The sequence below is a fragment of the Pristiophorus japonicus genome, unplaced genomic scaffold (assembly GCF_044704955.1).
Source record: "Pristiophorus japonicus isolate sPriJap1 unplaced genomic scaffold, sPriJap1.hap1 HAP1_SCAFFOLD_163, whole genome shotgun sequence".
Classification (NCBI taxonomy): Eukaryota; Metazoa; Chordata; class Chondrichthyes; family Pristiophoridae; genus Pristiophorus; species Pristiophorus japonicus.
Window position 1 is genome coordinate 948,043 of NW_027251310.1, and position 15,961 is coordinate 964,003.

The window sequence follows — 15,961 nt, forward strand, 5'->3', positions numbered from 1 at the left end:
CCTTCTCTCTTCCTCTTGTCTCTATCCCTGTGCTTTTATTTCTCTATTTGTTCCCCCTGTCTCAGTTTCTAGTGTTTAAAAGGGAACAAAAGATGAAATGGGTTTCATTGTGGAACAATTTACTTCACTCAAAGTTAGATGCACTGCTGTTCGCCATGAGGTCAAGGTAGCTAGCCGTTGATATTCAGGTTCTTATATAAACATATATAAATATATCAACATCTATCATAACTGTTTCCTGGTGGTCGAGGGGTTAAGATCTGCCGCACTGACCTGGTAACGATACTCGATCAATTCATCGCATAAAAATAATTGAGGTCTGTGAGACGATTAATAATTGCTGTAATCACCATGAATACCAATAATTTCTGCGATAAACCGAGCTTACAGACTATCTGGCTTCTCCTGCCCTTTGCCGGGCACGTGTTCGGGGTTTAATTTAGTAAACAGGGCGAGTTCGCTGATCGCGGGGAGAAGATAGGAGCCTCTGTGGCTCCACTGTGAGGATGTGGAAGTGAACACGGTGGCTGGGTGATCCGTGACATTTCTGTAAAGGGCAGTGGAGGAGAAGGATTGAGAACTTGCAGTGTGGGACAGAAGTTGTTTCAGGTGAGCCTCCTCATTCCCGATCAGCGCAGAGGGAGCTCATTGGTCAGCTCCCCTCTGTTGGGGTTGTTGTACCAGTGGTTTCTGTAGTGTAGTGGTTATCATGTTTGCTTTTCACGCAAAAGGTCCCTGGTTCGATCCCAGGCCGAAACATTTTTTTTAAACTTGCCAAATGGGAACAATCGGAGGCGAGTTCAGTCTCCTGGCAAATGCTGCCTGATTTCCTGAGATTTGCAGAATTTGCTGTTTTTATTTGCTATTTATTCTCCTGGCAAAAGGGTTCCCTTATTCCTGAATTGCTCTTTATTTAACCAATAAATAGATAACTTTCAGTGAGAGAAAACGGATCCTCCGTGGACCTTTCACATGTGAGGCCAACGTGATATCCGCTACACTGCAGCCCATCAAAGGGCGAGAAACTACTGAATATAAAGGATGAGCCCACAAATATCAGGGGCAGTGCAGTCTGGTCAACGTCAAACCTTCCTTTCTTCTTCAGCAATGGCATGAACGGGAATCAGACGCCACAAAGTTTAATTAAAGACACAAATACAAGTAACACTTCTAAATCTTTTCACTGTAAAATTCTTTTACTTTATTTGAAATGCTACTGCATTGAATCTGAAAATGAGCACCGTAGGATTTTATCTTCACTACTGATTCTATTTTCTGTGCATGGTAGGAATAACCGGTGCTGTTAAATTTGAGAAAAGTTGCCCCAGATTCCTGGTGTCATCAGCAATGAAGATTTTGAACCAGACTCCTAAAATACAGTGAGTAAAATGGGTCAACATGCATAAGAACATAAGAAGATAAGAAATAGGAGCAGTAGTCGACCATACGCCCCTCGATCCTGCTCCGACATTTAATACGATCATGGCCGATGCAATCATGGACTCAGGTCCACTTCCCTGCCCACTCCCCAAAGCATAGGACAAATGATTGAAGTATCGACTCTCCCTCAGTTAGCATTTCTTTCATTGTGCAAAAGAAGGTGAGGGGTTAATTAATGATGCTTTCCCGTGAAAACAATACATAAGTTTAAGAAAAAAACATACGGTGACTGGCAGGTGAGCGCTGCTTCTGATACCTGGTGGGAATGGGCGGGGATTTTAAAGCCCCTTGCATTGTGAAACCTTCATATCGCCGAACATCTCAGACTTCATGTGTCGACCTTGTCAGGCAATGGTAGCATGCCTGCCTCCAAATCGAAAGGTTGTGTGTTCTCGTCATGTTGGGGTTGTAATTATTTTCAACATTGTTCTTCCAGAAAATATTTTCTTTGCTGTTTGGCAATAACCAGACCCTTGCGCCAAGATCTATCTCACTGTTTCCCCGGTGTCAGGCAGAGATACGCCTGCTGCCCTCATTTATTTCATGTGTCAGGACACAAAAGTTCAAAATCAATCTGCAGGTGGCCACATCTCGCATTGAATACTCAGGGTGGCGGAGTGGTTTAAAGTGCTGTGTTCAGATCGCAGTCTCCTCTGGAGATGCATGTTCGACTTTGACATTTCTTATTTTTAATCATTTAGTGAAACTCTTTGTTTGACACCACGACCAACTCCTTAAAATTGGGATTCTGCAGTCCACCTGCTCGCTTCACATTTCTGTCTGACCTGGTGCTGAAAGTGGAGATGTTTCCGCAGTGTCGCGTTTAACACGTTCACCTCACAAGCGAAAGCTCCCTGGCCGAGAATATTTTCTGGAGCGTTTTCCTCATACATGCTCAGGGGCGAGTTCTGTCCTGAACACTTTAGCTAAAGTGCTGAGTTCATTCCCCATGTTGTTAGCAGCCTGCCAGTGAATCTGTTTAAGGTGTTCAAACAGATTCCTGACAAAGCTGTCCCGGCTCGCTTCCCGGAGACACCGTGGTCACCAGTGCCCCCGTTTCAGTGGGTCAGCCCCGGGAGGTAGGCCATCCGTCAGAGAATACCCAAGATCAGGGATCAGTCTACGGACAGGGATCCCCAGCCGGCAGCCTTCGGCGGTGAGGGACTCACAGGAGAGGTCGTGGTGGACCAGCCACGAACTGAGAGTCCCCAGCCTACAGCCCCCGGCTGTGCAGAATCCTCAGTTAATGAAATGAACTCAGCAGCCACACCTAAAGGGGAAGTGTGTTGTTGCCCCAGAGGGGCCATTCCCCCGATAATGTGGGACTCAGGCACATCTCCAGTCAGAACACTCTGGGTCCTGTGGTACAGACCGCCTTACCGCCGGCCACACAGGCAAACCAGAGGCTGAATAAGGGAAGGAGAAGAACAGGGATTAACTTGGCCAGTCGGAGACGGGTGGCAGATGTATATAATAGCACGATATGAGTTTAAGAATGTTGAAGGGTTCTAGTTTTAAATTAAGATTTTAGAAATTTCAGGTCACCACAACCTCACGAGGAATCCATGGGTAAAGAAGTAGTGAGAGGAATAAGATCGGTTATGAAGGAGTTGTGGCCGGCAGTGTAAGGGGTGGTTTTCAGGGGATCAGCTTTCCCTTCTGACCTTAAATGAGTGGTTCCGAATCGCTCGCTGACCCTTGGTTCTCGACACTGGAATTATGAAGGGACTGTGACAGACTTGGACAGACAATCGGTTTCAAGGTAGGAAGAAGGTATGGCTTTATAGTGTTTATAAAGAAGTAAATGGCACACCTTTAATAACACACACAGACCAATACACACTGAGGGGTACAACACATTGAATAAATTGTCAAATTACAGCCTGTGGGGAAAAGAATACAGCTTAAACTCTAAATGGAGTAAAGAGGAGAATGCAGATACATTTACACAAGTTATCCCAGCCTCCCACCTCCCAATTCCCCTAACTAACTACGTTATAGCTCTGAGGGTTCAGGAGCTATGCTCACCAATCCCTTTAGACAGTTGCCGGTGATTCGCGGTTTCGGGGTTCGCTGCACTTGGCCTTCTCGGCGTGCCGTACCCCGGACAGAGGAGAGGACTTCGGACTGCGTAGTCTTCGGTTGGGGTGCGTCCGTTGATATGCTAAGTTGCGTTTTGGATGTATGGGGTAAGTACCCACTTTCTTTGGTTAGGAATAGTTTTAGTCGGTCCCTTTTGGTAATTTCTCCCCAGTTGCGTCGTTCAGAAGTAGATTGTAGAGTGATTGTCAATTTGGTTGCTGACAACCTTCCGTTTCGTGGGCCTCGTGCTCGGTCAGTTCTTGATGAGTTCTGGTAGTTTCCTTCACTGTTCCATTTCTTCACTGCAGAGGAAGCAGGCTGCTTGTGTCTGTGTCTGTGTTCCAGTCTATGTCCTTGTTCGAGTCAGTGCGAGTTCCAGTCTGTGTTCTGTTAGTTTTTCCTTGTAAAACTGGGGGATAGATATATCCACAAAAAAAGGCTTTGTTATCTCCCATCAAATCTCTTGGGCTCTGTTTAAACTGTTCTGTCCATTGATTTTCAAATGACTCCTTTGACGGCAGTAACTCGATTAGGGTGTGAGAATGTGCTATCACTGGTTTTGCATTGTTTGAGGATTGTCCAGTTTCCTGACCATGATTTCCATTGTGCTTGATTGGGTAATTCGATTATCTCTTATGGGGTGAATAGTTCCCCCCAGACAGTCTTGGATCCTTAATACATGAATTTGCTTCACAGAGTTTAGCCCCACCTTCTGTACTCGGTAACTCTTTTTCGCAGCCAAAATGTTGTAGAATCTTAAAATTGATCTGCTTCTTTCCATAGATGTTTTGGGGATCTCAGGCTTCTGAAATTTAGGTCCATTTTGAATTCTCTTTCCTATGAGTCCAAACACTGTGGTGGGGGGGGGGGGGGTCTCGATGAATGCATTCCCTTTTATCCCCTGCAGGCGTCGTCTGCCCATTTAAACTCATTTTAAAAGCCCAGAAAGGAATTATTCTCCTCTGCAGGGGAAAGGTACCAGGCATCTTTGCGAGATATTGGTAAATTCTACATTCCCCCCCTGTGATACCATGTCATTTATGGTATCATCTTCCAGGTGAGCAAAGTTCCTGGCTCCCAAGATATAACCTTCCCCGTAAATTAACTAAACTAATACCAAAATATGCATTACACTTATGCAACATCACCACAGATACACACTTTTCCCTTAACATGTACAAACGTTTGACGTTTACACCCTCCCAGCTTGGAGGGGGTTCCATCCCTACAATTGCATTTCAGCACAGTTACATTTCATTTCAATGACATTATATTCACCAGCATGTAGTCAACGTACAACCACATTACAGAAGGAAGAACATAGATTAAAATTAAACAACATCAATTGGTCTCCTGAGGTTTGTCCATCACCTGGTAATGTCTGGATCCTGCCCTTGAGAACTGCTCTCAGGCTGGCTGACACACAAGACAAACTCAAAACAATCACCTAAACATTACTGCAACATTACCCTCAATTCTAAACTAAACCTTAAAATGTAAAATGGTGCAGTCAGCTACGTTAGACTAAAAATTAGAGCTATGTACAGCCGCCACCCGTCTGCGGGTGGCCTGGTTAGTCCCTGTCAGGCCCATGCCTGGTGCGGTCTGATAGCCGCCTGGATGCTAGGGTTTCCCCGCAGCCGGTGAGCTGCAGACCCTTGTCTCTGGGACAACTCGATGCTACTGCTCCTGTGAGACCCTCACCGCTGGAGGCGGCTGGCTGGGGGTCCCTACTCTGAGTGGCCTCTGTACTTCTGACCTTCGGCCTTTCCTGTCAGGCTGCCCTTCTCCTAGGGTAGAATCGCTGAGGCTCAGATGCCGGTGACCACGGTATCTTTGGCCGTGGTGTACGGAGGGTCCTTCTCAGGACTTGGGTTACTGGGGGTGCGTCCGAATCCCAAACGATGGGTGGGATAGCCCCTCCAGTACTGCAATTCACCGTCCCTATAGGCACGGTTTCTGAGCCTGCCACATTCCCTGTGGGCCGTCCACCGTCGGGGACGGCCAACGGAGGGTCCCTGTCCTGAGGACGGTTCACCCCTCCCGGCTGCCCTCTGTGATTGGCTGACCCTGGGTTGCAGAGCTTGCACTGGTTGATTGGAACCACTTAGTACAGCGGGGCAGCATTATGGCATTGACCATCGGGCTTGCCTTGTCGACAATGCTGTATGGCCCCATATATAATGCTTCACAAACCCCGACCCGAGCATGGTTCCTCACCATGACCTGGCCTCCTATCTCCCATTCCTGGTGTTTGCTGGGTTCTAGCAGCAATCGGTTACTCTGATGCTGGCTGCCCATGTTACTAGCAGCCTGCCAGTGAATCTGTTTGAGGTGTTCAAACAGGTTCCTGACAAACCAGTCCCAGTTCACCTCTCTGAGCTGACCTTCTGTGAGCACCGGGGCTAGGACATGGGTGGGGGTCCGCATGATCCGGCCAGTCATGAGCTCGCATGGGGAATACCCCGTGCTCTTTGAGTGGCTGGCTCTGATCCCCATTAAGACCAACGGTAAGACCTCCACCCACTTTTGGGGTGAATCTCCTGTCTCCTTCCGCAGCCTTTCTTTAATGGTGTAGTTTAAAAGCTCCACATTACCCGATGACTGTAGATTGTGGGCAATGTGCCATTTCCCCTCAATGCCGAGCACGTTAAGGGTTGCCTGCAATAACTGCCCGGTGAAATGGCTCCACTGGTCCGAATCCACATACTGTGGGAGTCCCCACCGGGAGAATACTTCCCTCACTCGAATCTTAGCTGTCCCTAGTGCGGTGGCTGTTCGGCAGTTGAAGGCTTCAACCCATTTTCAGAACACGTCCACCAGGACTAGGCAGTATTTGTAGCCACCCTGGGCGGTGGGTAGGGGCCCGATGTAGTCAATTTGGATTGACTGCCATGGTCCCTCTACCCTGCTGACGTGTCCTAGGGACACCTTCCTTTTCTGGGGGTCAGGGTTGTTCGCAGACACACCAGGCAGGTCGCACAGAACCCACGGACATCCTCCCTGAGTCCCGGCCACCATCCTGCCTGTTCCACCCATTGCCAGGTGGTCTCAGGCCCGGGGTGTCCCGCTCCTGGACCCTCATGGGCCAGTTTTATGAATTCCCTCTGGTGCTGCTGTGGCACGACCCATTGTCCCTCTTTAAACAGCATGCCTTACTTAACGGTAATGGCTGCTGTGCCGTACGGACCTTCTACTCTCTCTCCTCTAGCTAGCGCGTTCAGGACAGCTTTCAGGACCGGGTCCTGTGCCTGAACTGTTTTTAAGTCCGGGGCCAAAGCTATCCCTGTACTCTCTGCTGCCCTGTTCTTATTCTTGACCGCTGCTATGCGGCCGGTGTCATAGGGGTCCCAGAACTTTCCCGTGCGGGCACCTTCTTTGGCCAGTTTGTCAGCCTGTTGGTTTCCCTCTGCACGGGGTTCGGTTTTTGAATGGGCCTTCACCTTATGTATGTAGACCTTTCCTTCTTCCCCCACCGCTGTCATGATTTTCTCCAGCAGGGGCTTGATTGCCAGGGGTCTCCCGTCAGCGGACGTGTATCCGCGACGGGACCATATAGTCAGGTACTCTGTACACGAATTGCAGGTGAACATACTCTCCGAGCAAATCGTGTACGGGGTAGGGAATTCCTCGGGGTGGGTCACCACGTACATTACGGCGGACAGTTCAGCATGCTGGGCGCTCATGGTGCTGGGGAGATTGATTGCCAGGGCAATACCTGACCTTGGGTCATAGGCTCCGCACTCAGTGAGTCGTTTGCCAGCAGATACCATGCTGGACCCGTCCACGTAGATGTCCCGGCCTGTAGGGTTTAAGCCAGCCCGAAGGCCAATGTTCACCTCCCATACCCCTTCTATGGAGCACCTGTGGGCTTTCCCTGGGTAGATTAGGTTGGCTGCGAGCCTTGGCTCATGGGGGCCTTCTACTGTGAGGTCCATCTGGGAGAGGAGCAGGGTCCAGCGAGCAATGTGGGCACTGCTCATCGTCCCGTCCTTAATCATCCCATCTAGGAGCATCTGAGTCGGTGTGTGGTGGGTTAGGAGTGTAAGAGGAGACCCTCCCGTGAAGATCAAGGATCTTTTCACTGCCCAATGTGTGGCTTGGAGGTGTCTCTCACAGTGGGAGTACCCCTTCTCCACATCTGTGAGGATCCTGGAGGAGTAAACCACCGGTCTCAGCTGGCCGTGCCGCTCTTGAAGCAGCACTGAGCTCAAACTGTCCCCGCTGGCTGCCACCTCCAGGAAAAACTCCTTTCCTATATCTATCGCTCCTAAGGCTGGCGCGGTCTGCAAGTCCTTCTTGAGCTGATTAAATGCTGCCTCGCAACCCTCATCCCAGTCCCACTCTACCCCCTTGTGTAGGAGCCTGAGCAGAGGGGCTGCGGTGGCTACATAATCCTCAATGAAGTCTCTGCGGTGCCCAGTGAGCCCTAGAAAGGATCTTACCCCTGTCACTGTGTTGGGGGCTGGTAACTCCTGTACTGCCTCCCTTCTAGCCTTGTCTATGGCCCGTTCCCCAGCGCGCACAGTCAGCCCCAGGAATTTGACTTCCTTCTGGCCGATCTGTGCCTTATTCGGCTTTACTTTAACCCTTCTTCTTTTAGCAGCTCCAGCAGCTCAGCCAGCAGTGGGCCATGCTCCTCCCCCTGATCGGTGAACAGGAGCAGGTCATCCACAAAGTGCACCAACTGCTGGGGTCTGCTAAAGCGCTTTAAACAGTTCGCCATGCATTGGTGAAAAATGCTGGGGCTGTTGTGGAAGCCTTGGGGAAGACAGTTCCACGTGTATTGTTGGCCCTTAAAGGTAAAGGCGAACTTGTACTGGTCCTCCCGTTTTAAAGGAATGGACCAGAACCCATTTGAAATGTCCAACACCGTGAAAGTGGTCGCGGATGCTGGAATACTCCCTCTGAGGTCCGCTACGGCTGCTACAGTGTGTGCACAGGCAGGGATATTCTTATTTAGTACTCGATAGTCCACGGTGGCCCTCCATGAGTTGTCCGGTTTCTTAACCGGCCACAGTGGAGAGTTCACATGGGTTGCTATCGGTCTTAACACCCCTTGCTCTACCAGTGATCCCAGCGCCGTTGTCAGGACTACCTCTGCCTCCCTGGGGAAGTTATATTGCTTTTGTGGTTGGGTCATGGGGTCCCCTTCTATACTAACTTCCAACCCTGTTACCCTGCCACAGTCATGTTTGTGGGTGGCGAATGCTGCAAGGTGTGCCCGTACATATGCCTGGTAGTCCACTGGGGTGTTACTGACCAGTAATTCCAAGTCATAACCCTCCTTTGGCTTCACGGTACACAACGTTCCCTTGGCCTCTTTTTCTGGGATCACCGCCAGCTCACCTTCCCTGTCTTTCTCTATGGCTCCCCATCGACAGTGGATCCTCAGATCCAAAAGGATCTAGTGGCTAATGATAAAATCAGCCCGACAGGATACATTTTCCCTCCTGCTCCCATTTCATCAGGACACACTTCCATTTGGTTTTGAGTGTCCCCAACTGAATGGTGAGCGGGATGGGAAACGAACCAGTTTGCTCGTTGCCTGTGAACCCCACTAGACTGTACGGGACCCCGTTCGATAGAGGTGAGGTAGCCGGGTTATCTGCATGTACAAGGGTGCAGGAAGCACCAGTATCTAGCAGGTAGGTCCCGTTCACTTTCTCCACCTCCATCGTAACGCACGGTCTCTTCCAGGCATCGTACTCCAGGGAACACAGGTACACAGGCTGCGCTGGCTCTAGTCATACACATGGGTGGGTTGGAGCAGAGGGATTTACCGTACCGGCTACTGTACCGGTTGCGGTAGCTACTGCTCCCAGTCCATTTATAAGTGTCTGTAGGGTGGCTACGAGTGTCTCATATGAGTCGGGTGTTCCTGCCCCGGCCTTACGGGCTGGGTCTGAAGTGGCCTTTCCCTGAGTCTCTTTCCATGGGTTCCTACAGTCCTTCCTCCATTGCCCACTTTTCCCACACCCAAAACATTCACCCCCTTTGTGGGGAGGATTCCCACCTTCCTGATGCCACTCTCTCTTGCCTTGGCTGGGTTTAATCTGATGGACTTTCCCGTTCCGGTAAGCCAGGGTCAACTGTCTGACCACTGTCTCCCCGGTGGTTCTGGGATCTCTTGGATCGAACCAGACCTGGGCTTTTGCCTTTGTTCCAGGTAAGCTGTTTGCCACCAGGCTGCGGAGCCAGTGAGCCAGCTCGTTAGGGGCCAGGTGGGCCCGGTCAAGAACACCACTACAGGCCCTTTCGTAGACCGGCCACAACCTGTCGGCGAAAGCCTGTGGAGTCTCCCCATGGAGCTGCACTGTCTTCTCCACTCGGGAGAAAGGACTCCCGTCGTTCATACCCATGGCCTCTAGAACCTCCTCCTTAACCGTAGCGTACGTGTTTCGCCCCTTTCTGCTGTCTGCAGAGAGGGAATGGCACAGCTTGGTGTCTCGTGAGATGAGCAACAGCTTAGCCTGCTCTGAATAATTGCACCCGTTAATATCCCCTGTGTGTTCCACTTCCAGGAAGTGTACCGAGGGATCCCCCTGTTGGGTGAGCTTACTTAGGTGGCCTATCATAGCCCTCAGTTTTTGGGTGTCATGGGGGCTATGAAATTGCTTACTTGGCGTCCTGCTGCCCCATTTGCACCAGGTGGGCCAAACGTCTGCTGCCGGACTGAGTGCATTGGCCCTGGTTCCAGCCCTCCTTGTATTGGCTCGCCTGCTTCCCCCTGCTACCAAACCGATTTAAAACTCGGGGCCGCCGGTGTTGGTAGTTCGCAATCGTTACCTGCCCTGTACTCTGCTTGACACCCCCGCTGCTCTGGGCTGTTCCCGGGAGCTGCAGGCGGTGACTGCGGGGTTTCTCCTTGCTCTACCATGTATTCCTGGGCTAAACCCGGGTTTATCAGGCACACCATGCCTTTAGCCCGGGATAGAGCAAGGTTCAAGCCTTGGATCAGCTGCTGGCGGGGGCCATGGTCACCAGCCTCAAATTCCCTGGTACTGGCTACCTTATAGGCTACCTGAATGTCTTTCACCCTCTCCCCATAATCTTTAACTTGCTTGGCGAGGCAGGAATTCTATTCCCGCAATGCAAGTTCGCTATTCTTGGCTTCAATCATCTGACACTGTAAAAGGTCCAGTTGGGTTTTGTGCCTTTCTTTAGTGAGCTCTCTACTTTACTTTCACTGTCCCACCTCAGTCCACAGCCTTTCCCCGACTGTGTCCCTTGCACTGGACCTCTCTTCTGCCTACCTCAATACTCCCTTTAATTTCTCATTCTCCTCATCTAGAAGCCGGATCTGTCGCTGAAGGCAAATTAGCCAAATCGCCTTCTCTATTGACTGTTTATGGTCCTTGCTCTCGGTCCATTGAGCTGCAGCATCTTCTGGACGCTCAGCATGCAATAGATCGAGTACCCACTCCTTAGCCACATTTACCCTCTTAAACAGATAAGAGGAAATTTCCTCTTCCTTTTTGCTTCTTTTCATGAAACCACTCTCTCTCTTATCACGTCCCTTGCCCCAGAGGCCCTTGGTGGTCACCATTAAGTAAGGATGGTTTTCGGAGGGTCAGCTTTCCCTTCTGCCCTTAAATGAATCGCTCTCACACCCTTGGTTCTAGACACTTGAATTATAAAGGGGCTGTGACAGACTTGGGCAAACAATCGGTTTCAAGATAGGAAGCAGGTATGGCTTTATTGTGTTTAAAAGGAAGTAAAAGGCACATCTTTAATAACACACACAGAATAGTAATAGCAATAGACACTAAGGGGTACAACACGTTGAATAAATTGTCAACATACAGCCTATGGGGAAAAGAATACAGCTTAAACTCTAAATGGGGTAAAGAGGAGAATGCAGATACATTTACACAAGTTATCCCAGCCTCCCGCTCTCTCAATTCCCCTGACGAACTAAGTTATAGCTCTGGGGGTTCAGGAGCTATGCTCACCAATCGCATTTGACAGTTGCCAGTGAATCGCGGTTTCGGGGTTCACTGTACTTGGCCTTCTAGGCGAGCCGTATCCCGGACGGAGGAGAGGATTTCAGACTGCGTAGTCTTCAGTTGGGGTAACATAGAAACATAGAAACATAGAAAATAGGTGCAGGAGCAGGCCATTCAGCCCTTCTAGCCTGCACCGCCATTCAACGAGTTCATGGCTGAACATTAAACTTCAGTACCCACTTCCTGCTTTCACGCCATACCCCTTGATCCCCCGAGTAGTAAGGACTTCATCTAACTCCCTTTTGAATATATTTAGTGAATTGGCCTCAACTACTTCCTGTGGTAGAGAATTCTACAGGTTCACCACTCTCTGGGTGAAGAAGTTTCTCCTTATCTCGGTCCTAAATGGCTTACCCCTTATCCTTAGACTGTGACCCCTGGTTCTGGACTTCCCCAACATTGGGAACATTCTTCCTGCATCCAACCTGTCCAAACCCGTCAGAATTTTAAACGTTTCTATGAGGTCCCCTCTCACTCTTATGAACTCCAGTGAGTACAAGCCCAGTTGATTCAGTCTTTCTTGATAGGTCAGTCCCACCATCCCGGGAATCAGTCTGGTGAATCTTCGCTGCACTCCCTCAACAGCAAGTATGTCCTTCCTCAAGTTAGGAGACCAAAACTGTACACAATACTCCAGGTGTGGCCTCACCAAGGCCCTGTACAACTGTAGCAACACCTCCCTGCCCCTGTACTCAAATCCCCTCGCTATGAAGGCCAACATGCCATTTGCTTTCTTTACCGCCTGCTGTACCTGCATGCCAACCTTCAATGACTGATGTACCATGACACCCAGGTCTCGTTGCACCTTCCCTTTTCCTAATCTGTCACCATTCAGATAATAGTCTGTCTCTCTGTTTTTACCACCAAAGTGGATAACCTCACATTTATCCACATTATACTTCATCTGCCACGCATTTGCCCACTCACCTAACCTATCCAAGTCACTCTGTAGCCTCATAGCATCCTCCTCGCAGCTCACACTGCCACCCAACTTAGTGTCATCCGCAAATTTGGAGATACTACATTTAATCCCCTCGTCTAAATCATTAATGTACAATGTAAACAGCTGGGGCCCCAGCACAGAACCCTGCGGTACCCCACTAGTCACTGCCTGCCATTCCGAAAAGTACCCATTTACTCCTACTCTTTGCTTCCTGTCTGACAACCAGTTCTCAATCCACGTCAGCACACTACCCCCAATCCCATGTGCTTTAACTTTGCACATTAATCTCCTGTGTGGGACCTTGTCGAAAGCCTTCTGAAAGTCCAAATATACCACATCAACTGGTACTCCTTTGTCCACTTTATTGGAAACATCCTCAAAAAATTCCAGAAGATTTGTCAAGCATGATCTCCCTTTTACAAATCCATGCTGACTTGGACCTATCATGTCACCATTTTCCAAATGCGCTGCTATGACATCCTTAATAATTGATTCCATCATTTTACCCACTACTGAGGTCAGGCTGACCGGTCTATAATTCCCTGCTTTCTCTCTCCCTCCTTTTTTAAAAAGTGGGGTTACATTGGCTACCCTCCACTCGATAGGAACTGATCCAGAGTCAATGGAATGTTGGAAAATGACTGTCAATGCATCCGCTATTTCCAAGGCCACCTCCTTAAGTACTCTGGGATGCAGTAAGTTGCGTTTTGGATGTATGGAGTAAGTACCCACTTTCTTTGGTTAGGAATAGTTTTAGTTAGTCCTTTTTGGTAATTTCTCACCCGTTGGTTGTTCAGAAGTAGATTGTAGAGTGGAAATGAATGTTGATTCTTCGGTTTTTGCTGAGTTGGTTTCGGTTGGTCGTTTCGCTGGTTGTGGTGGCCCGGATTGTCAATTTGGTTGCTGACAACCTTCCGTTTCGTGGGCCTCGTGCTGTTTGCATGCTCGTTCGGTCCTTGATGATTTCTTACACTTTTCTCCACGACTCCATTTCTTCACTCCCCACCTCCGGCTGCTTGTGTTCTTTTCCTTGTAAAACTGGGAATAGATATATCCCAAAAAGGCTTCGTTATCTCCCACCAAATCTGGCCCAGCTCTTTGTTTCAAGGGAGCTGCTCATTAGTTTTGAGCTCTCTTCTTTGTCAGAATTTGTCGGGCTTGTTCAGCAGTAATTTGATTGAGTTGTGTCATTTCGATAATGGTTGGTAATTTGATTATCTATTTGGGGGTGAATTGGTGTTGCATAGTTCCCCCAGACAGTCTGGGATCCTTAATACACGAATTTGCTTCACAGAGGTTAGCCCCATGTTATGTATTCGGCAACTCTTTTTTCGCAGCCAAAATGTTGTAGAATCTTAAAATTGATATGCTGCTTCCGAGAGATGTTTAGGGGATCTCAGGCTTCCTTTAATTTAGGTACAAATTAAATTCTCTTTCTTATGAGTTAAAACACTGTGGGGGCTCCATGAATGTATCCCCTTTTATCCCCTGCAGGCGTCGTCTTCCTCTTTAATCTCATTTGTGTCCCGAAGTTTGTCCTTCCATTTTAAAAGTCGAGAATGGGATTCTTCTCCTCTGCAGGGGAACAGATACAAGGAATCTTTGCGAAATATTGGTAAATTCTACATCTCCAAAGCAAGTAAAGCAGTATTAAATATGGAAACCAATACTGCACGCAGTATTCCAGGTCTTGCCTTCCCAATCTCCTTTATAACTGCAACAAGACTTCTCTGCTTTTTTACTCCATCCCCTTTGCAATAAAGGCCAAGATTCCATTGGCCTTCTGATCAATTGCTGTGCCTGCATACTAACCTTTTGTGTTTCATGCACAAGTACCCACAGGTCCCGCTGTTACTGCAGCACTGTGCAATTTTTCTCCATTTAAATAATAACTTGTCTTTGATTTTTTCTGCCAAAGTGCATAACCTTGCACTTTCCAACATTATACTCCATCTACCAAATTTTTGCCCATTCACTAAGCCTGGCTATGTTGTTTTGCAGATTTGTTGTGTCCTCCTCACACATTGCTTTTCCTCCAATCTTTGACTACGTTACACTCGGTCCCTTTTTCCAAGTCGTTAATATAGATTATAAAGAGTTGGGGTCCCAGCACTGATCCCTGCAGCACCCCACTAGTTACTGTTTACCAACCAGAGAATGAACCATTTATCCCGACTTTCTGTTTTCTGTTAGTTAGCCAATCCTCTATCCATGCTAATATATTACCCCCAACCCCGTGAACTTTTATTTTGTGCAGTAATCTTTTATGTGGCACCTTGTCAAAATGCCTTCTGGAAGTCCAAATACACCACATCCCCTGGTTCCCCTTTATCCACCCTGTTCATTGCATCCTCAAAGAATTCCAGCAAATTTGTCAAACATGACTTCCCTTTCATAAATCCATACAGACTCTGCCTGACTGAATTATTTTTTTCCAAAAGTCGGAGGAGCAGTGACCGGAGGAGGTGTGAGCAGCGGCCTATAAAGGCCCAGCGGGAGTCCGGGGATCGGCGGCAGTCAGAGGAGCAGCGGCTGGAGGAGCAGCGAGCAGCGAGCTTCAGCTGGTGCAGGCTCAAAAGTAAGAAAGAAGTCACAAGTAATCAAAGGGTGACGTCACAGCCAAGAGGGTAAGTGATTGGCTGGTTGAGTGGTGAGTAGTTTTCTGTTTCTTTGTCTTTCTTCTTGTTCTTAGCAGCAAGAAACCTTTGGCATGTTGCCAAATTAAGTAATCTAATGGTTAAGTCATGGCAGGAGAGCTCGGACACATGTCATGCTCCTCCTGTGCTATGTGGGAAGTCAGGGGCGCTTCCAGTGTTCCTGATGACTACATGTGCAGGAAGTGTATCCAGCTGCAGCACCTACCAGGCCGCATTGCGGCACTGGAGCTGCGCATGGTGTCACTCTGGAGCATCCGCGATGCTGAGGATGTCGTGAATAGCACGTTTAGTGAGTTGGTCACTCCGCGGGTAAAGGGTACTCAGGCAGATAGGGAATGGGTGACCATCAGGAAGAGCAGTGGAAGGAAGGTAGTGCAGGAGTCCCCTGCGGTCATCCCCCTGCAAAACAGATACACCACCTTGGGTACTGTTGGAGGAGATGACTCATCAGGGGAAGGCAGCAGCAGCCAAGTCCATGGCACCTGGGGTGGCTCTGCTGCACAGGAGGGCAGGAAAAAGAGTGGGAGAGCTCTAGTGATAGGGGATTCTATTGTAAGGGGAAAAGATAGATGTTTCTGCGGCTGCAATCGAGACTCCAGAATGGTATGTTGCCTCCCTGGTGCAAAAGTCAAGGATGTCTCGGAGCGGCTGCAGTGTATTCTGGAGGGGAAGGGTAAACAGCCAGCTGTTGTGGTACATATAGGTACCAACGATATAGGAAAAAACAGGATGAGGTCCTACAAACTGAGTTTAGGGAGCTAGGAGTTAAATTAAAAAGTAGGATCTCAAAGGTTGTAATCTCAGGATTGCAACCAGTGCCACGTGCTAGT

The 15,961-nt window shown here is 48.9% G+C and overlaps 1 non-coding gene across 1 annotated transcript; it reads left to right on the forward strand.

Annotated features, from left to right (window-relative positions):
• The first annotated feature begins 686 nt into the window (after window positions 1–686).
• On the forward strand, window positions 687–759 carry trnae-uuc (transfer RNA glutamic acid (anticodon UUC)). Its single transcript has one exon. It is a non-coding gene; the product is annotated as a tRNA-Glu (tRNA).
• Window positions 760–15,961: the final 15,202 nt, after the last annotated feature.